Raw genomic sequence first — 22,675 nt, 5'->3', positions numbered from 1 at the left:
ACTGGTTGTCCCTTCCATTTGACTAGATACTGAAAATAAACCTGTCCTTTGGTTCTTTTGGATACTCTTTTCTCCAAAACAACTTCCACCTCTTTCTTGACTGTCTTTGGCATTTGCTCTTCCCAATTTAAAGTTTGAACTTCATCTCCCTCCCGCAGGTTCTTTCTGTAGCTCTGACTCTGTCTCCTTGTATGGATACAAATCTGCAGCATTGAAGATAGGTGATATTCCAATCCCTTCTAGCAATTCAATTTCATAAGCATTAGTTGAAAACTTCCTCACAATTCTGCATGGTCATATATTTTTCATCTTTAGTTTATTGTAAGTCCCAACAGGAAATCTTTCTTTTCTCAATTATACCATCACTAGATATCCCACTTGGAATTCTTTTTCTCTCCTCTTCATATCAACTGTCTGTTTGTATTTTCCACTGCTTTCCTGCAATCTGTCTTTTTCATCTTCTTGTAGTCTCTGCATCTGCTCTGCAAACTCTTCAGATTTTGCACTTCTTGTCTCCTGTCTACCCAAATTTATGAGTTCATACACACCTCTTGGATTCATTCCAAAAACAATCTAAAATGGACACATCCAAGTACTTCGGTTTGGAGTGTCATTATAAGCAAACTTAGCTTGGGAAAGTGCTAAATCCCACTGCTTAGGATTGCTATAAACTAAACTTCTCAATATGTTTCCCAAGATTCTGCTTACCACTTCGGTCTGTCCATCTTTTCGAAGATGATATGCTGAACTGAAACTAATGTTGGCACCTAGTTTCTTCCAAAGAGTTCTCCAGAAATGCCCGACAAAATTTGTATCCCTATCAGACACAATACTTACAGGAAATCCATGTAACCTTACAACCTCTGAAAAGAATATATTAGCAATATGTGTTGCATCACTAGTCTTTTCACATGCAATTAAATGTGACATTTTGGAAAATCTATCTACCACAACATAAATGGAATCATTCCCTCTTTGAGTTCTAAGTAACCCCAAAATAAAGTCCATACTAATTGCATCCCATGGTCGATCTGGTATTGGTAATGGTTGGTACAATCTTGTATTTTGGCTTCTCCCTTTAGCATGCTGACAGATTCTGCACTTCTCAACAAATTTCTTAACATCAGTTTGCATCTTTGGCCAATAGTAAAAAGAATTTACCTGAGCAAAGGTTTTGTCTTGTCCAAAGTGACCAGATAATCCTCCACTATGTTTCTCCTTGATTATGTTTTCCCTCGTAGAACATTTGGGAATGCACAATTTGTTACCTTTAAACAGTAAACCTCCTTGGATAAGATAATCTAACCACTGACTTCTGTTATGAACTATTGGATTTTGTACAACTGCATAAATATCTTCCAATTCTGCATCATTTTTATACATATCAACCATTTCTTCAAATCCTTCAACACCAACTCTTAATTCTTGTACAATGAAATTTACTCTGCTCAAAGCATCAACAACTTTGTTTAACTTACCACTTGTATGTTTTATCACAAAAGTAAAACTCTGTAAAAACTATACCCACTTGGCATGTTTCTGGTTCAATTTTGGCTGGTGTTTATGAATTGTAATGCACGATTGTTAGAATACAATACAAACTCCTTTGGTAGCAAATAATGTCTCCATTTTTTAAAGCTTGCACAATAGCATAAAATTCTTTATCATAACAAGAATACTTCTTCTTAGCTTCATTTAGTTTCTCACTAAAGTAGGCTATTGTTCTCTATTCCTGACTCAAAATTGCTCCAATTGCAACTCCACTAGCATCAGTTTCAACTTGGAGAACTTTCCCAAAATCAGGTAAAGCTAAAATTGGTTTCTCTATAATTTTCTTCTTCAGCAACTTAAAATTTTGGTCTGCTGCTTCTGTCCACTTGAATGGATAATTAGTCTATTTGATTGTTTCAATAGTTGGTGCACAAATATGAATAAAACTTCTGATAAATTTTCTATAAAAACTTGGAAGACCATGAAAGCTTCTTACCTCAAACATGTTTCTTGGAGTAGGCTAGTTCCAAATTGCTTGGACTTTCTTTGGATCCATTTTCAAACCTTCTTTAAAAACTACAAATCCCAAATAGATTAATTTTTCTTTCATGAAACTACATTTCTTCAGATTTATCAGCAGTTTCTCTTTCTGCAGAGTTCTTAAAACCAACTTAAGATGCTCCAGATGTTCTTCTTTTCTTCTACTAAAAACTAGAATATCATCAAGATAAAAAATGACAAACTTGCCTGCGTATTCCTTCAAGACTTCATTCATTAATCTCATGAATGTGCTAGGTGCATTAGTGAGCCCAAAAGGCATCACTAACCATTCATACAACCCACTATTTGTTTTAAATGTAGTCTTCCATTCATCTCCTTCTCTAATCCTTATTTGATGATATCCACTCTTTAGATCTATTTTAGAAAAATACTTTGACCCACTTAAACAATCCATCAAATCATCCATGCGTGGGTAAATCGATACCTGATAGTAATCATGTTTATGGCTCTGGAATCTGTACACATATGCCATTCACCACCTTTCTTTGGACTAAGTACTGTTGGTACATCACATGGACTAAGACTCTCTCTGATTAATCGCTTAACCATCAGTTCCTGTATTTGTCTTCCAACTTCTGCATTTTCTTGAGGAGTTAACATGTATGTTGCTTTGTTTGGAAAACTTGCTCGAGGTGTTAGATCAATATGATGGCTAATACTCCTGATGGGTGGTAATGCATTTGGCAACTCATCCACAATAATATTAACAAAATGATTCAACATAGTTTTGATTTCTTCAGATAAATCATCTAAGTTTTTGGAAGTTAAAATTACCTTAGGTCTCCTTATGACAGGAAAATGAATATGTTCATCCTTCTTGATAGCATAACACTGTTTCTAGGCACTTCTTTGCCTGCTTCATCCTTCAATGGCAGCAGTGTGTCTTTATTTCCATCCTTCTCGAGAGTGTAAGTATTTATTCTCCCATCATGAATAGCTTTCTGATAAAACTGCCAAGGTCTTCCCAAAAACACATGGCATACATCCATTGGCATTACATCACAATATCAAATCTTTATAAGTACCAATTTGTATCTCTACCTTGCATTGTTCTGTCACAATAAGCTGATGTCCTTTTTGCAGCCATGATACTTTGTAAGGATTAGGATGTACTATTTTCACTAGTCCTAACTTGTCCACCATTTTCGTAGAAGCAAGGTTATCAGTGCTTCCACTATCAATTATCACTTTACAACATTTTCCTTTGGACTTGCATGTAGTTCTGAATAAACTCTTTCTCTGAGCTGGTTCTCCTGTCCCTTTCTCTGCCTTAAGCAATACCCTTTTCAACAAAAAGGATTCTCCTACTTCAGGTGATTCTTCCTTGTTTGCAATTTGAGGTTTTTCTTCCCTTGCCTCAACCACATTCACATTCCTCTGATTTTTTACTTTATTATGAGGACAGTCCCATGATCCATGTCCCCATTCTCCACATGTGTAACACCAAATTTCTCTTCCTCGGCCTCTTCCTCTGGGTGAAAATCTTCCTCTACTAAATTCTCCTCTCTGTGGTGGTCTACTACTTGAACCTCCTGCTTCACCCTAAGGGTGCTGAAATCTTGATCTGGTAATTCCTCTACCTCTTGCTGAACTTTTTCCTCTATTCCTCTAATTTTTCTTCCTCAACATCTTCTCTTCTGCCTTCAAAGCTGCTTGATAGGCATCTTCAATTGTCTTCAGACTCAACAAGTTGATTTCATCCTGTATGTCATATCTCAACCCATTTATGTATCTGGCTACCTTTTCTACATCATCCTTTGCATGTTCTAGTCTAATGCTCAGCTTATAAAAATCTTTTGTGTATTCTTTGACAGTCATTCCTTTTTGCCTCAAATTTTGTAACTGTCTGAAAAGATTTAACTAATAATATTTTGGCATAAGTTTGCCTTTCAATCTACTTATCATTTTATCCCATTGTTTGATCTTGAACTTCCCTCTTCTTGCTCTGGATGTTTGTAGTTCATCCCAACAGATAGTTGCATGACCCTTCAATATGGTAATTGCAAATTTCACCTTATTTTTATCATCAACCTCCTCATAGTCAAAATACTTGTCTAATCAACTAATCCAGTCCATCAATTATTCTACATTGAGATTCCCGTCATACAAAGGTATTTCCACCTTTGGTCTTCCACTTGCTTTTCCCAATATCTTGAGAACTTTGGCAACTTCACTTTCATCGTCTTCTTCTTCCTTAGAAGATTCTTCTGCAGCATTGGAATCTCCTTCATTAGGTGCTCTCCTCTGAGCAGTCTCCATTGTCTCCATCCTTGTACGTAGATTTCAGATCTCATCCAACAGAACTGCATTTGCTACAGGTCTCCCCCGACCTATGCCTCCTTCTCTCCTTGGTGGCATGTTTACTGTAGCAAAACTTAATCTCTGTGCTCTGATACCAAAAATGACATAGGAGGTTGACAAAATGGGGTGGTAGTTTGGAATTCGACTACTAGTTAGCTTTAGAGCCAATCAGTTGCGCACTAACAAATTCTGTACGTGGATTTTCCCCCTGGGGGTCCTGCTTATCTGACCAATCACTGTCGGTCCCTCATTGACTTCTCCTTATATCAAGCACTTCAATCTGCGCCATTGATGTCACTTCTTGAGATCCAATGGATATCGCGTCGTTTACTCACCAACTAACCCGGATGATCTCCATTGTCGATGTGACCCGTCCAATCGAACGACTGTCACGCAATCTCGCATAGATTCTTGCACGACCAATATCAGGTCGAGAGCGAACGAGAAAAGTGGTTTTCTCATGCTACGTGTCACCCACTTAGGCTAATAGCGTGAAATTTAGGAATACCGCTTACCACATTTAGGGCACGCGAGATACCACTTCACACTTATCGAATACTACCACATGCTTAATTCATAATCTTAATAAAGACGCTTAAGGAAAGTTTAATGCTTAAGCTCAATATTAATCATTAATATTAATCGACTGTGATATTCAATAAAATGTATGAACAAAGAAAAATACCCAAATAGGGTCCAGAACGCCGATACGCAACTACAAATGAATTTCTACACCAGAACAGTGCGTCCACACCACACTTCAATCAATTATTCAACAAAATGGAAATTACAGAGTCTTGGCCCTCTCGGCTCGATTACAATAGTTTGTGTGACCTCTGTTTCAATCTCAAACCCTACCTTGCACTCAAACTCTCGCTTACTCACTCTATTCTCGATCATCTAATCTCTCTGTCATTACATTCTTTCCTCTTTTATGAATCAAATCCTATCCTAACTGCATTGACAACTCAATCTCTATTTTTATCAACTCAACCATTAAATCCCTATTCTCAAGCTCTGATACACACCTATACTAACAACTTATCTCCTATTCTAAAAATAATAAAATATTCTAATTATTACAATAATTGGAGTAAAGATAATTTTCGAGAGATCCAACCCTCTCTACTAGGAATTGATTTTGACCACTCAAGTCCATGAAACTCATCTCTTGTTAGCCACAACATGTGAACATACAATCACATTACTGGCTAAGTCCGGATGCTCCTGCATCAATATTTCTATCATTAGAGGGAATTATCTTATCCCCATTTTCAAGATAGACACAATGTGGATTTGCGTTCAAGGCTTAGGGAATCCTTACTTAACTACCAAATTTAAGAGCTTGTGTATGTGAGGGATGAGGATAGGCCATCCTATTTTAAAAATTTCAATTTGGTAATCTTCAATAATTCCCATTAGCAAGTTACTTAACCTCAAACTCAATGTCTTCTGAAGAAAATATATCATCTTCTATATGGGCATTCAAAATTATTCATAAAGGTTTTTAAGGTAGAAATTCCAGTGCTTCATGGGAAGCAAATTATTTTATTTAGTTTTACCAATTAGAATTTTCCTCCAAAAAATTCTAGAATTGGATTTAGAAAGGTGCAACAACTACTCTTTATTTCTATTTATATAGTATTTTTTCTTCCTTTTAATAAGAGATTTGTATGTATTTATCTTATCAAGTTTTAAAGTTTGAATAGAAGCATCCCTAACAACTTTTCTAGCAATCTTACGATTAGTATTATACCAATGGTTGGTAGTTATAGTATTCTTTTTATGTGATACCTTGATAGACAACTTGCTAATAGAAGTAGAGAGGGTTGAAATAAAATTATAATAGATAATAGAGGTTTTTGATGTTATCCTTATCAATTAAGAAGTGTAAATCCCTTTTTAATCCTTCAAGAAATCCATTCTACTTTTGTTAAAAAGTAGGTTTGACTCTCACAATTCTCTTGCATGTGACTATTGTGCATGGTGAAATTTAGAGTTAAAGCCAAAGGTATATGATCCTAGGCAGAGTCATGCTCATGGTCATTTAAGACATCAGGATTTATAATATTTTTGAAATATGAGATATCACATAATCCATGATACCACTGCCAAGCCCATGAATACAAGTCATATGGTTGGATTTTGGCCACTTTATTACACCATTGCAAATTATAAGTTCTTGAAAACTACAAAGCTTTACGAACTTGATACCAAATAAATTATGTTTTAGGTCTTCAAATAATCTTTTGTATCTACTAGCTAAATCAAGGTCCTCATCTAACGAGCAAGGATTAGGGTTGTAATCATTGCTTAGAAGAATAGTTCAGAATCATGTTCTAAGGTATTATAAGGGCAATTGTTTTCTAAATTTTTTCTCTTATAAATGGTAGAGTTCATAGGTGTGAAATAACAAATTGTAATATAGATCCTCTTAGTGTTAATATCAAGTATTTCAGTCCAAATGTACCAATTTAGAGGTTCTATCTTATGAATATGAGTGTCATGAGAAATATTCCTTTTATATAACAAATTATTCCTCCAATTCCTCCATGAGAGGATTTCTTGTTCTATGTTGACCACAAAATGGATCCATCTATGTGATGCACCTTAGATTCACTATCCTCCTAAGTTTTAGCTAAAAAATTAATATCCATTTCAATCAACATTCAACTTAACATAGGACCTTTATGCCATGGAAAGCCACGATAGTTCAAAAAAAGATTTAGAGTGTTGCAAATTGAGATTTATTACTATTATTTTTTTCTCTATCTATTAAAAATATTTTTTGTTTCTAATAATTGTCCATTTGCTTTTCTTTTTTACTTCCTTTACCTTTTAGACCTCCTTCCTTAATTCAACTTGCTTTCTGGAATGTGGTTTTCATTTATAAAAAACCATGTCCATTTTAAGATTGGAGATTTATTGCATATGCCACATTTATGATCACTTCAACTTACTCTAACATGAATCTATCTATCTTTATGCTTCAGTATCTTTCCCAACTTTCATTCTTCTATGAGATACATTGTTTCAATTTGTGACTTATATTTTAGTTATTCATGTCCTCATATTTGTACCCTTTTGTACTAGTAGTTAATATATGATTCAAGCCTCTTTTATTGTGCTAATGATCCAACTCAATTAGCTTGTTCATTTCATTTTTGGTGGATTTTATGTCTAATTTATTTTTTACTAGTTAGAGCCAAATTGTTCTATAGTTTTTCTTTCAACACTTTAATTTCATCTCTCAAGATGTAATTTTCTTCAATAATTGATTGTTTCTAATTTTCCATTTCTTGCAACCCATATTTATTTTTATGTAGTTGAGTTTCAAACACTGATATTTTATTTTATAAACATTTAATTTGATGTAAAACATTGTAACTACTTATATTTTATGTTCCATGTGTCTTTCTTCTCTCCTTTTGACTAATGAATCCATATGATTATAAATATTTTCTAGGGTGATTTTGTTCAATCTCCTTTTACTAGGTTAATATTTAATAAATATGGTGAAATGCTCATATTTTGTAAAATAAAAGTAAAATAAAATAAAAGCTATGAGGAAATCAACAAATAGAAGAATCTTATGCACCTCGATTATTAGTGGCAGAATATATTCCCACATATATCTTGCAAGTATATTGTTACAAAAGTATTACTTAAAAAAAATAAAGGTATTGTTGATGTAATGTTATACACAGTGGAGTGTATACCTATGTATATTGTTACAACCTCATTGAGAATGTAATTCTATAAACCATGCAGTATATGCCTAAATAAGTGAATATTCACCTTCTTCAAATATTATTACTTTTTTTTTTTTGAAAGGAAACAGATAAAAATATATATTAATAAAAGTGGGATTCTACCCAAATTGATACATTTTTTTCTTCTGAAAACTAATTTAACCAAAATCCCTATAAACCATGGATTATATGCCTAAATAAGTGAATATTCACCTTCCTCTTTTTTTTTTTTTGAAAGGAAACGGGTAAAAATATATATTAATAAAAATGGGATTCCTCCTAAACTGATACATTTTTTTTGAAAACTAATTTAACCAAAATCCCTTGAAGTTTTGGGTTAGTGCAAGCCAGAACAACCCAAAACCTTGCACTAGGATATCCATCTACTGAGATTTTGGTTCCATCGCAACTGAAAAATTTCCAAAAAACCCCTAAAATCCACACATATATGAAGTCCATTCCTTTCTTAACTTTTTTCTGTTTTGAGTGACTTTTAATCTTTCCTAGAGAGTTACATTTTGTATTTTTTTTTTAACTTGGGTCCAACACAACTTTTTTGTTGTTTATGGATGGTCACCACTTTTGCGAGAAATCTACTATCGAAATCCATCTTTTGTTTTAGATATTGAAGAACCACTTCCGATTGGTCTGCCCATGATAGAGCCTTCCGGTTGAAACATTTTTAAGACATGCCCCCTATAGACATTGTTATGGGTTTTCCCTTATCCAAAATTGGGGAATTTATCGTGATAATAAATTTTCCCTGTGATACCTTTTGGTGATAAATTATGTTTCCTTTCAATACATCTACTTCAATACATGACATTAGCAGGTTCAAGTGATAAATTATGTTTCCTTTCAATACATCTACTTCAATACATGACATTGGCAGGTTCACACTTGAGGCTACTAGCTCCTGAGGAGAACCACTCTTAGACTTTGATGATTTAATACCCTTTTGCTCGTCAAATTCATTGTAACGAATGGGAGGGGAGTCCCCCATTGAAATTGAATAGTGATCAAAGTTTTCTCCTTCCCGTCATTTTGGTTTTCAAGATTTCTTTGTCATGGAATTCCTACCATTCGGACAAGATTTAAAAGTGTGTCCAATTTCAAAGCAGACTCTATAGTGAAAATAGACATTTTCATAATATAGTAACTTCACCTATGAATAGTTAGGGATAGAAATCTTTATTTCAGTAAGAATCCCATGTTGAAGTTCATTTCCACGCTTATGCGAACATATGTGGGCTTCAGGTAATATTTGGTGTCATCACTATGACAAGAGAATATGCCTAAGGCGATTCTAGTTGAAGTAAAAGTAGCAAGATTCCACATATGCAAAAGGAGATTAGGGAGACTTATCTAGACCGGGCAATTGAAATTGATGTTGATATAAGATCAAAGGAGGGCAATTGAAATTGATGTTGATATAATATCAAAGGAGGGGAACCAGGACTACATAGAGAGCCCTGCACTACCCTAAAACCATGGACCAAAATATGAAATCCATACACGATCTCCAACTATGTTAAAACCTATAATGAAAAAACCTCTTGCCATAGGGTAAATGTTCAAGTATACAGAGATAAAAAGCTTCCAATTCTCAGAAATCCAAGAATGGATATCAACAAGTTTAGGCCACAGGTAATTAAACTTGCAAATTAGACTAGCCTTATAGAAAAACTTAGCTTGACATAAGGCCTCATCCCCTAAGGAAACCTCAACCGAGGGGGTTTCACTGACGAGAAACACCCTAATATCAGAGGGAGGGAAACTAGTAACAACATATTTTACAATATCACATAATGATTGAGTAGGGGCCTGATGATATCCCACTTGATTTGGAGAAGAAGTGACCCCCTTATCACTAGAAACTAGAGCAGAGGGTGTAGAAGAACTAGTTGATGAGAAGTCAAGGGAACAACCTTGCAAACTACATTAACATGAGGACAAACAACACTCTGCCCAAAAGCAAAAGAAATGTTTCCATCCGACGACGAGAGTGGGGATTTAGGCAGAGAACTCTTCCCCATATCTATAATCATTGATGAGGAGGGCCTATCTGGAGAGCGAGGCAAAGTAGAGGACATAGCCGTGGTTGTGAACGAGGGGTTTGACACCATAAGCACTTTGTAATTGTTGAGACAAGAAGAGGGAGAAATTGGCTAGGGCCAAACCCTAGCCGTTGAAATGCAGGAGAGCTGCTTTGCCATCTTAAACCTTGAAATGATGTAAGTGTTATTACTTATTTAAAAATAAATTATTTTATATATAATTTACCATTATTTTATTTTATAAATTATATTTATTACATTCTTAAAATTTATATATGACCATTGTTTACATTATAAATTATAAGTTTTCAATTTAGCATTTATAATATCACAAATAAGTATTTTAAGTAAATCAATCCTAACTTATCTAAGAGATGATATGATCTTTAATTACTATAAAAAAAAAAAATTTATTACATTTTTTTTTTTAATCTTGAAACTCATTTTAAAGCTTGAAGCAGGGAAAATTTTAGGGGCTAATATTCGCAAGTGGGCTAATTTTCCATGCTTTTTCAAAAAAAAGGATTCGCTAATTTCCAATTTTTCTAAACAGTATTCGCCCAAATTTTATAGTACAAAATAGTTTTACCTTAAAAATCGCCAAAATTTTATATAGAGACTACATAAAATTATTATAAATTTGAATATTTTTACAAAAATATTACCAACCATTTTATAGATTGCATATTATGGACTAGTTAGATTCTCCAATGTTTCTAAAATTTAAAATAAATTTCCATCCTTAAAATTTTCCCTGGCTTGAAGTTCTCCTAAATAAATATAAAAAAATTATTATCCTTATCAACACATACTTTCTAGTGTGTTTTATATGCATTTCATAGAACATTTAAAAAATATTCCCCTACAGACTAAATATAGAGAGATAAAGCAATGAAAAATAATAAAGTTATCCACGTTATGTCGTTCCTTTTATATTCAACACAGAGTTTATACTGTAAGAAACCCTTGCACTATAAATTGTTGCATATGTACCATATTGCAAACCTAATAGAGTACCTGTAAACAATTTTAGAGTAGTTTAATGATGCGGGTTGAGAACTAGTTTTGAGTGAACAAACAAATTTATTATTATGTAACCCTTAATATGTAATATTATTATTACGTAACCCTTATTAGTCCCTGCCTCCGGCATAGCAGGGACTATAGCATTCGATCGAATGTTTGACCACCTATTAATTCATCAGTTGACCCGTTTTTTTTTGGTTTGCTTGTATTTTAACCAAAGTTTAATCGTAACAATTTTATTCACTTAAATTTTAGCCAAAGTTTTAAGTCTGAAAGCATTCTACCTCTTATTACAGGCTTCACGTGGCCCGATGCAAGAAAATTGTGGCAATACCATTTTATCCAAAGTTCTGTGATTTTATATACAGTTGCCAATTTCTTTATATCAAAGTTTTTGCAATTTATTTATATCAAAGCGTTTGAACTATTTTATGCAAAGTTTTTAAGCCTCCACTTCCAATGGCAGCTGCATGCCACCTGCATGTTCTTCAGGCCACTTGTCACCTCCTCTATCTCCTGTCCCGTCTTCGTTCCACGCAATACACGCAATAAGCAATACATGCAATATTTGTTCCCTCTGCTTCATTCCTCTTGCCCCTCCATGCTCATGTTAGCCCAGTGTTCTCTGCAATAGTTGAGCTTACAGTTAATGCTATTCTTATCTGAACTTGCAGCTCCATAGCACAGAGAATTGTCATGGGTTCGATCTCTCGACCTTTGAAGGCGCTCTTTTAGCGCAGAGAAGTCTCCGACAAACCAACTTGAAGGCCAAGGAAATCGGCGATACCATTCAGAAATGGGGGCACAAGTTACAACTGGTGAAGCAGAGAACCGATGCAGCCATGGCTCCTCTGCTACCAAAGCCTACAGAATCCCCAGATTTAAATGAATGCATACATGTCCTCGTTCATGTCGATTCTGTTTGAGAATAGCCTGCCGAGGGATCTCAAGGTAAGCAGTGAATTCTTACAATGGTTGTAACGATGGGAAAGCAAGTGCGCTTAATGAAAGTTCAGCAATATACTAACCCATTCCTGTATATGAATGAAATATCCAGCTAGATTTCCTTTTTCTAGCTATTTCAACCCGCACCAATCCTCTTGATAAAAGAAAATAGCCCTACCTGCAGCAAAGAAAATACATAATCATGCTGCAGGAAATGCAAATACACTAAAACCATTCCTGTAGTGAAAATTGGTACGCCTAGCTTTTCATCCATGAACCATGGTTGGCTTTGCCTGAGGCTAGCTCATATATTCTTAGTAATCCAGAGAACCACAGTATTGAGTTGTCAAGATAATCCTAAATAATATATATTTGCAATAAAAAATTCTATGTTAAATCAGACGTTTTTTGTTCATTCAAACACCAATTTATGTGTTTTTATGTAGTTCTTTATGTCATTTACAATTTTGAAACTAACTTTATATTTAAGTTTGATAATTGCCGCAGCAAAAGTATTTTCACTGTAAAACATTCTTTGAAGTGCCTGGATCCAATTAACTTGGCAGAATGCCCATTGAACCTACCTCAAATCCCCGTTGATTTCGTTCCACCTCAATATTTCATTTATAAGTTCCTAAAGGTCCCCCTGGAGCCGGGTGACAAACCCCAATTCAGAAGTATTAATCCGGGTGACAAACCCTAATTAAGTTCCTAAAGGTCCCTGTGGAGCCGGGTTTTTCTCTGTGACCAAATTCTGTAAAGCGTAGTCCTGTGCATACTCCTGTTCAAGGATTAACTTCTTCTGTATCCCTCCGAGTTTTTCATGGTTTTACTAGTTTAAACCCCTGGTTAGAGTTGTAGATGCAATGTAATTCTGTGTTTATTTATTTCCTTCTCTCAGCGTTGAATTTCTGCCAAATATGAAGCAGCCTATTGCAGGTTTCCAGTTATAGTTTTCGTGTGCAGGAAACTACCCCCTAATAATATAGAACTAAGCATCTTGAAACTATGATGCAAAGGATCTGGATAAGCAAGCACACCAAGCAACCTTTACCATGAGTAGAACAAGCATAGACATGCGAAAAATTGAGATTGAAACCATGACGCAAAGGATTTGGATAAGCAAGCCCACCAAGCAACCTTTACCAGGAACAAAACAAGCATAGACATGCAAAAAATTGACACAAAGACAAACACAAAGTAACGAAAAATTGAGGCAATCGTAATTATAAATGGGGTTCGATTTGCAGTACCCAGCCAATAAATGCAAGAGCTTACAGAAACTACCACTGAGCATCGTATGATTCTCTGCCTTAGCTGCTGCTTCCACTATGGGATAAACTACTTACTCTGTTATCGAAGAAGTGTTTGTCCTCATGGGTAAATCTTTGCGACTGGATTCTGAGTGTTCTGCAAAATGTTGTTGCAGCAGAACAAGTGATTGATTTTGTAGATCAAGCATAATTGAATCAACGAATACCAGAGTCAAATTTACATTGCAAAAGTTTCCCGTAAAATTGATGAGAAGAATAATATGAAACCACTAGGAAAGTATTACCAAAGCTGGTATAAAAAACCACCTGAAATAGGCACGTAGGTTACATGATATGGACACCAGGGTAGGTTGCATGCTATGGACGCCAGGTAGAGTGCACACGTGGTGCATGCATGCTAGACATGCTACCCAAAATGCTCTTTCACTTTTTTGTCCAAGATACTCTTTTACCTTTTTAATATTTTATTTCAATTATTAACATTTAATATTTTATTTTATTTCAATTATTAAGATTTAATATTTTATTTAAATAAATAATTAAATATATTAAAAGATATAAATTTATATTAAAATAATATATATAGACAAGTATAATGTATCATGGTTGGGATTTAAATAATGTGGTTGTTATTTACCAAAGTCGTGAGTCTAAAATCAAAGATATAGTCTATGCATATCATGCACACAAGACATTGTGGCCTCCTGTTACTTATGTTTGTATCTCAATGTGTTATCTTGATTGACGCTTCCATGAAATTAACCATATCCAACGTAGAAAAATAGAAATCTAACAGGTCTGAGGCTTTTGTAGTTGTGTATTCTGAATTATTAAGCTACACATTTTTGAGCCACGAGTTCAATATTCTTATAGATATTTGATATCTTTGTTGTGGTAGAAACTAACATCTGATGATTTGACATCAAGGTTGACATCTGAGGACTTTGGCTTCTTCGCAGATCAACACCTTACAAATCCAGATTTCCTATTCTCATGTCGATGTGAAATGAAAAATACTCCAAACAACGGAGCACTTGTGCATTGAAGCTCTGATTCCTTATGGATACCTGATACAAGTGGCACACATGTATGATGGAAGAAATACTCCAGACAACAGAGCACTTGTACATTGAAGCTTTGATTCCTTATGGATACTGGATACAGGCAGGGACTGCCGCTACGCAATTGCCCTTGTTATGTAATAGCTCTAGAGAACACTTCTCCAACATGGCAAAGCAGGTTAGCATCTTTGAGCACACTGTGCCAATCCCATCATTCAAATATTAAAATACCAACAACTTCTTTCATCTCACAAAAACAATGAACAAAGCACTAAGAGAGCAGGCCTACAATTACCTATCCTTTTGCAGCTATGACCTGCACCCTCAGGCTTCCCATGTAGATTGTACTCGTCACCAGAAGTCCCTACCATAATCAAAATTCAAAACGAATAGATATGTGAAAATAAAAAATTTATGATACATTGATTTATGCATGAAGCAAAAGAAGTGGTCACTTCTAACCTAGGGCGCGCGGGATGCCGAGAAATATAAAGTTTTAACGATCTTTCCAGCCAGAGATATATATTCTCTCGGACATACCATATTCATCACTGAAAGCGTGGTGTTTACCATCGTTTTCTACATGCATTTAGCTGACGCATATCACAACAGTATTCCATATCATAATTAAGCACTTCACTTTTCTTCTCTAATCTTTCCAAAAATCAAAACCATAAAAAATAGTCATAATAATAATTGATGTAGTCATGTACCTGTGGTCCTTTCAATTTTGTTAAATAGTGCAATGCTGTGTCCATTATGAAGACCACACATGAAAATTTCGGTCTATCTAAACTTATTTTTTGTTGCGAAGAACGTCTAGAGGATTATCCATCTTCCCCAATGGTATCCCAACATGTAAAAGCCCAAAAAAGTTTCCCCAGTCTTCTTTACTACTGGGTTTAAGCATCTGCTTCATGTATTGCACATGTCCATATGTTAGCAACATTCATTTGATTAACAAAAATAATGGCATTCAAAGTGCAATGAAAAAAGAAAAGCTTTCCAGAAAAGAAAATCTTATTAAATCATACTTGGTGCAAGACCTGGTTCTCGTGTTCATCGCAACGTCGTTAATCTCAGTTTTTCTATTGCCTCACCAATTTTCTCATTTTCATTCAAAATATCAATCACTAGTAGTTAGGAATTGAAAAATACATAAATGAGAAAGAGAAAGAAAAATGATTAATGATTTGATTGGGATAACCGAAAGTAATCCTCAGGTAGCATTGAAGTCCATAAAATATCACGCCCATTAGCACATCATTCACGGTTTGTAAAAGAATGCAACAGGGTTCAACAAAGCCAAGTCCTAATTGTTAAAAGTTTAAAAAATAACAACAAACTGACAAATTGCCCCTATAATAGAATTTTTGGTGTGTTGAATGTATTCCATTGTGAAAGTGGTAGAATACATGACTTTAGGCATCCAGTCCACTCCATAACCTCCCTAAACCGACAACTCACTATCGTCCATCCATTTCACTCTTAATAAAATGTTGATCAAATCGACCACTGTGTACCACATTATGAGCACAACGATAAATAGCCCCTTAACATGTACTATGAATGGTGAACCGATGTCTTTTGGATTTCTAAAATTCTGGAAAGAGTTGTCTACATTCAAAGATAGGATGATTGTGATTATCATCCTTGGTAGAGTAGGAAAGCATTAAATACATGAGAGAATCTCCATCTCCCACATCATGATGTCGATTGATAATCAATGTCGTTGATGTGGTGTTGGCCTTGCATTTGAGAAAATGAAACTCCCAGATAGGACGAGAAGGAGGAAGCCACCTAAGATGCATATCAGGAATATAGTCATACACATATTCATTGTACTCTTCAAGTCCGCAAGAAAAGTTGGGAATAAAAACATGATCATTCACATTGAATTTTGTTTTCTTCCATTGATTACACCTTTATCATCCTTTGTTTGTGAGCATAGGAAAATGCTCGTGTTAGTTCAATATAGTAAAACCAGAATAGTTATGACTGTGCATCCACAAATCCTCCATTACTATAACAGGTAGGAAAGCTTTTAATATATGATACCATGATGCGAGAGAATCGGGGGTTCTGAGACAAGAGGATATCCAAGATGGTTTTCTTGGCATGAGACACATCGATAAGTTGGTCAAACTCTAGGATGGTATACAAACACGGTGAAATTTTTGTAGTGTTGAGAATGCTAGCCAAACTTACAAGAGGTTTTAATTAGTAATTAATTACCTCATATTTTGCCTCAAATCCACTGTTCAATCCCATGGCCAACAACTTGAATAATTTGGATAGATGAAGAGGAAATAATGTGGGTGGAAAAACGGAGGAAACATGCAATCTCAACACGAAGGTTGGGAAGAAATGAAATAGATCATTGAATTTTATAGGGCGATTGGGCAGAAGTTTTCTCGTAATTACAAATGATTACATGGAGTTATTTCATACTAACAAGCAATTAATATTAATTACCTTATAGCATGTGCCTGACACTTTAGTTGACCTAACATATACCCTGTCAAAGGTGGTGGATTTTTACGTTTTGTGATTAAAAAATTTACTTTTTTTCTTGTGTATCATTATAATTCCTAATGGATGATACAATTTATATAGCGAAAAAATTAATCAAATAATCATCAAAATAATTAAAGATCAAATGGATGATTTTACATGAAGTGTTAGTCAATATAGAGTCTCTGTGCAAAAGATTAGCTCACACTGATTGATTATAGTTGACTCTAGTTAAATCTATTCAAGATATGGTTAACCAAAGTTTATTATGTTTAACATATTGTTGACTATGGATGACCATATTTCTTTACATCAAACCATACTCAATTAAATTACATTCTCATTAACATTGTATGACCATGATTGAGTTTATTGGACCATATTTAATTACAATTGAACTTGGTCAAACATAATTGACTCTACATGTGAGTGACTATAATTCAAGTTTTATACTTTTAAGATATTCTTTCTTAGAAGTGTCATTTAGAGCATAGTTACCAAGTTTGAGTTCGAATTCAAATTCCTATTTGATTCGGTACAAAGAAAATTATACTCTCTAAAATCCAATAAGGAAAAAAAATGGGGAGTAAACATCTTACCAATATATATATATATATATATATATATATATATATATATATTAAGTGGAAAAGAAAACTCATGAATTTTCCAACATTAATCCCTAGTGTTTAAAACATTATAGACATTTTCACTTTAAAATAGTCCAAAATCACTCAAAACATAACATATTAAATTTATTAATATTACATAATGGAAAAAATATAATGTAAAATTTGTTAATAACAATAACAAAATCACAAAGATGAAGATATGAAAATTAAGTTGGAAGTTATCTCCACGTACCTTGAAATTTATTTCTCAAATATTAAATAAATTCATATAAAATTGGATAATATTGAAATTATCTAGAGTGTTTGAGACTATTTAACTATATTTATATAAATTTATTCAACAATAATATCGACAAATTAATCTTTTTAGTTGTGGTCCATTAAAATTGAATTCCTCTAATCATCACCAATGCTCACGATTATTTCAGTGAATAGGAACCTCGTAATCACAACCTAGAGTGCTTACGATTTCACAGTGGACAGACACCTCGTAATTGTTGGTGTTGAGATATGAATCATACAATTCACCCAATTCCACATTAATTGTCAACCCGGGGCGCTACTGGTTATTTCAAGGCTATCATGCAAGATATATGTAGGCCACAAGTTCCCTACCGAGCATTGAACATTCAATCATAACATAAAAATGTGTAACAACAAGTTATAACTGTAACATCAATTAAGAGTAACAACAAGTTAAGACTCACAACAACACACTCAAATCATTATGTTGCAAAGAGATAACACAAGAAAAAATAAACCTACACACACATGCATCTAATCCAACATCACTTGGTCATGAGAGTGGGCCCAACTCCCTCATCAGGGTTGTGGTGAGATTGAAATATATAAAATACTCAAAGGATTAGCAATTGTATTAATCAAAATATATCATTACAGAGGTCTCATGCTACATCTTGAAAATATTGTATATCTTCTAGCGGTGGCTTTCCAAGCCCCGTAATCAATACTTATACATTTTATAAATTAACTCACAGTGCCTAAGATTACAACAGTTGTCTCCCTTTAAATACACAACAGTTTCTTGAGATACAACAGAATTCAAAGATAACACTTGTTCTTGTCGAGAAGTTGATCCACTATTACAGCTGATATCCAAGGATAGCATTGTGAGTTCAATAGTCATCATACACTGAATCATGCCTTTGATCATCATTCCTCCAAATTTTCAAGAAAACTTAAGCTAGCAAGTTGCTTTAGGCAGTAATCCCCTATGGCTACACTTCAATGATTAACATTTCACAAATACGTGACAATAGGTGTACCTTTGTTGTTTAGAATGAAAATAGACCAACAAGGGCATGAAATAAGTTCACGAAAGGCAATAAAAGGTGGGTAAAAATAGGCAAAATTAGCAACCAACATCTCCCCCCAACTAGCCTTTCTACATGTCCTCATGCAACTCGTATCCTACGTACGCAGATCTATGTTAGAGCCATTGTGGTTAGCATGGAGTTGTGCAAGGTCATACTTAGTAGCCATTTCTGTTCTAGGAACCTTGTATCCATCTGTGTGAAGGACTTCCTTCCACCAATCCTTATGTACCACGTAAGCTGGTGTGTACTCTTCAGCTCGGGACCAAACAATGGGAAAACGAAATCTTGAACCCATCCATCAGGTCCCACAGGTCTAAATGCATGTGATATACCATGGTACTCTGTCCAAATCCCGAGCAAAATTAGGGGCCCCAAAAGGTTTCCGAATTCTTACTGCAATTGATGATAACACCCATCGTTTCTGAGAGTCGACTCAGGGCTCCCCTTGAAAAGTAAAAATTTGCTTTGTACACATGTCGGCACACCACTTCTGTGTTCCAGCATTTGACCCCTTCGTCCTTCTATTCCCAAGAAGGTACGATGTTTGTTAAAAATATTCACAGCTTGACAATACTCTACCTGAACTACAAGTGGCATGTTTGCTTGGTTCTCTTTAAATGTGTTGAAGTCTTTCTTTCACTTAACCTGGTTAAGCGTGAAGGAGGTGAAGGCTCTCAATTGAATATCCCCCACATATGGCACTGGATTGAACAATTGATCAGTCCCCAAAAAATAATCATGCATGTAGAGTTCACACATCAAGTGATGGTTCATAATATTGTGTCGCTTCAGGATCAGTAGAAACTATATCGGATCTTTGATTTCGTGACTTATCTTCTGATGGAGGCTCGCCAAACAGAAGAACATGTATTGTTCGTGGAGGAACATAGCATAAGTATGATCACGAGGTCGACACACCATTTCCTACTACACTAGAGCGAACATTTAATCTTTGTAAGCCTTTAGCAATTTCACCTGATCTTCTAGTTCCTCAATTCTTTTCTTTTGCTTTTCATGTTGCTACTTGTCTTTATCCATCTGAGTCACATAGTCAATCACTACTCTCGCAACTTGTTCTAGAATCGCTTGCACTCCTTCCTAGTGGCCTTCTAGAGAGATAGACACTCATTCAAGACGAGATGTGGTATCCTGCCAATTATGGATTTCAACAGTGAACAATAATTCTCGTGACTTGAACATATGTGAAAATGGTTCGGTTTGTACTGCTATTGAAGTGGTTTTGACTAGAGGATTCTTAGCAGCTCGACCAACATTTTTATTGTGCTTCTTCACTCGTATCCGTAAGCGCAACACATGCTTCCTTAACTTAATAATCTCCAATTTTAACTGCATATTTTCTTTGAATTGCGACCGGTACCTTTCTTGGATGGGGGCCCTTCTTTTTGTGCAATGTTCAATAAATTCTTGCTTGATAACGACCTCCTCCACTAGTCTGGCAGTCGATGTTGGATTTGGTTGGTTGATGTAAGGAAACTTGTCCACCTGTTCCTCCTTCACCCTTATTTCCTTTCTCTAGTCCTCAACTCGGGGGGCGACCCCAACATTTCCCTCCGCAAGTCATGAAACCTCTACATTTTCTTTGAGTGACTCCGGAGTCATTGCAGGCCCTTATGGAGTAGCAGTTTCAACACCTTTTTCGTGTGGCTACTATGGATGCTCCATTGTCTGATTATCCTCCTCCATCTACTCAAAAATTGGTTCTCGCCCTTGCGAGTCGATACCAACAACATCATTCTCTTCCAACGACTCTGTGCAAATAGCACCAACCATAGTTTCTTCAATTATTTTCTCAAAAATTGGTTCTGACCCTTGCGAGTCAATACCAACAACAACATTCTCTTCCAATGACTATGTGCGAACAACACCAGTCACAGTTTTTTCAACTTGTCCCTCAATCGACTCTAGTTCTTGTGTAACAGTGTCGACCACGAGTCCTTCAATTTTCCCAATTTTTCCACGAGTCGACGTTGGTTCTTGTGTGACAGTGTCGATAATGTTGCCTCTAGCTGTCCATACAAATTTCAGTATTAGGGGAGAGATCTTTTATTTCACTGAGCATCTAGGGGTGCGAAATTTCCTTTCCTCTCTTGGTAGGGAGGTATAAAGCGAAGAACGAGAGATATCCTCCTTGATTTCAGTCCTTCCTACACCTACTGCTTTAATTCCTTCTCCTTTCCCTAGCTTTTCTGCACTTTGCTTCTCCTTTTCCTGTGCCATTTTCTTTTTCGGTCCGGTCGCTTGTCTGCCAATTGACGCTGGTTCATGTGTAATAGCGTCAACCATGACTATCACTTCTTCCACTAGTTTCTCCATCGTTTTGGCATGTGGTGTTAGTTATTATGTAACAACACCACCTGCAATTTCTTCTACTGTCGGCAATTCTTCCATCAGCTTAGTGGTTGACGCTGGTTCTTGTGTAACAATGTCAATTGCACTTCCTTTGTAGTATACCTAGGGGGGATATTATGGGGTACAGAGGGAGGTACCCAAGGGAATAATGTAATAATGTGATGGGCCATAGTTAATAAATAAGGTGGTTAACCCGCATCATGTAAGGGACCACAAGTAGTTAGGAATAATGTGATAATCCCATTGTATTAGATATATGGTATGAGATACCCATGGTAATGACCCATGGTATTGTATGTATGAAGCCTATATAGATAGGCTAGAGACTCCCCATTCATATGTGAAGGATTATTGTATTTGCAAGCATATACATTATTACATTATTCCCTTGGGTACCTCCCTCTCTACCCCATAATATCCCCCCTAAGTATACTACATTAAGCATGTTAGATATTATTAGTCACAGACACCTTAAAATTACACATAGATGAATCCATGCTTTCATAAAAATACACCGAGCAACTATTATTTCATGTCACTTGAGAAGAAAAAATAAATAAATGAAAGGAATACAGAAGAGAATACATACTACAACCTCATGTCGGCTAAAACCACCAAAAATTGTTTATTAATATATAGATAGAGCATACATTTTCACTTTCTCCATTAACAGTTCGAGAGCCTCTTTGAAAACCAAAATTTGGAACCTCTTTATGAAAACAATTGTTGGAACCCTTCAAAATGTATCATAAACAATTTTTTATAGGGTTTATGGATGAGTACCCATTACAAAATATTCCTTCTTGATTTGCCAATGATTCATCACAATAGAAATATGCAAGCGTACAACTTGCACAACTGTACTAGCTAAACCCTAAGTAACTTGACTTCATTTATTGAAATAAAACATTTATAGAAAATATAAAACATTAAGGTGTCGTGATTGACACGATCATGAAATATATTCATCTCTACTGGCGAGGTTCTGGAGGAAGATTTGCTAGGTTGATGATCTGGAGTTTTGGAGGATTTACAAATTGATCACATTTCTGCCACAATGCTCGGGTCGGTAGGGGAGAGTGAAATAAATTTGATAAGCGATCTTAAAACCAGTGACCCCTACATAATTTGGCCTCGTGCGAAATAAAGTCCTCACTAGTCATAACAGCTAGAAATATCTCCTTAAATAGTTCACACTTTTCCTTCCTTTGAAGGAGGAGGTCTTCTCGTGTGATAAATTGAGAATATCATTCATTGTTGGGTTTATTCCTGACAATAATATCCCAATCAAAAACATATTTTCGTTGTTTGTGTGAATCCATGAGGGTGAGATCCAAGTATTCAAACTCATCTA

This window comes from Pinus tabuliformis, chromosome J, assembly GCF_031772625.1.
Source record: "Pinus tabuliformis cultivar Carrire ecotype Pingquan chromosome J, CPIR1, whole genome shotgun sequence".
Classification (NCBI taxonomy): Eukaryota; Viridiplantae; Streptophyta; class Pinopsida; order Pinales; family Pinaceae; genus Pinus; species Pinus tabuliformis.
Note: the sequence above shows the minus strand (reverse complement) of the source record.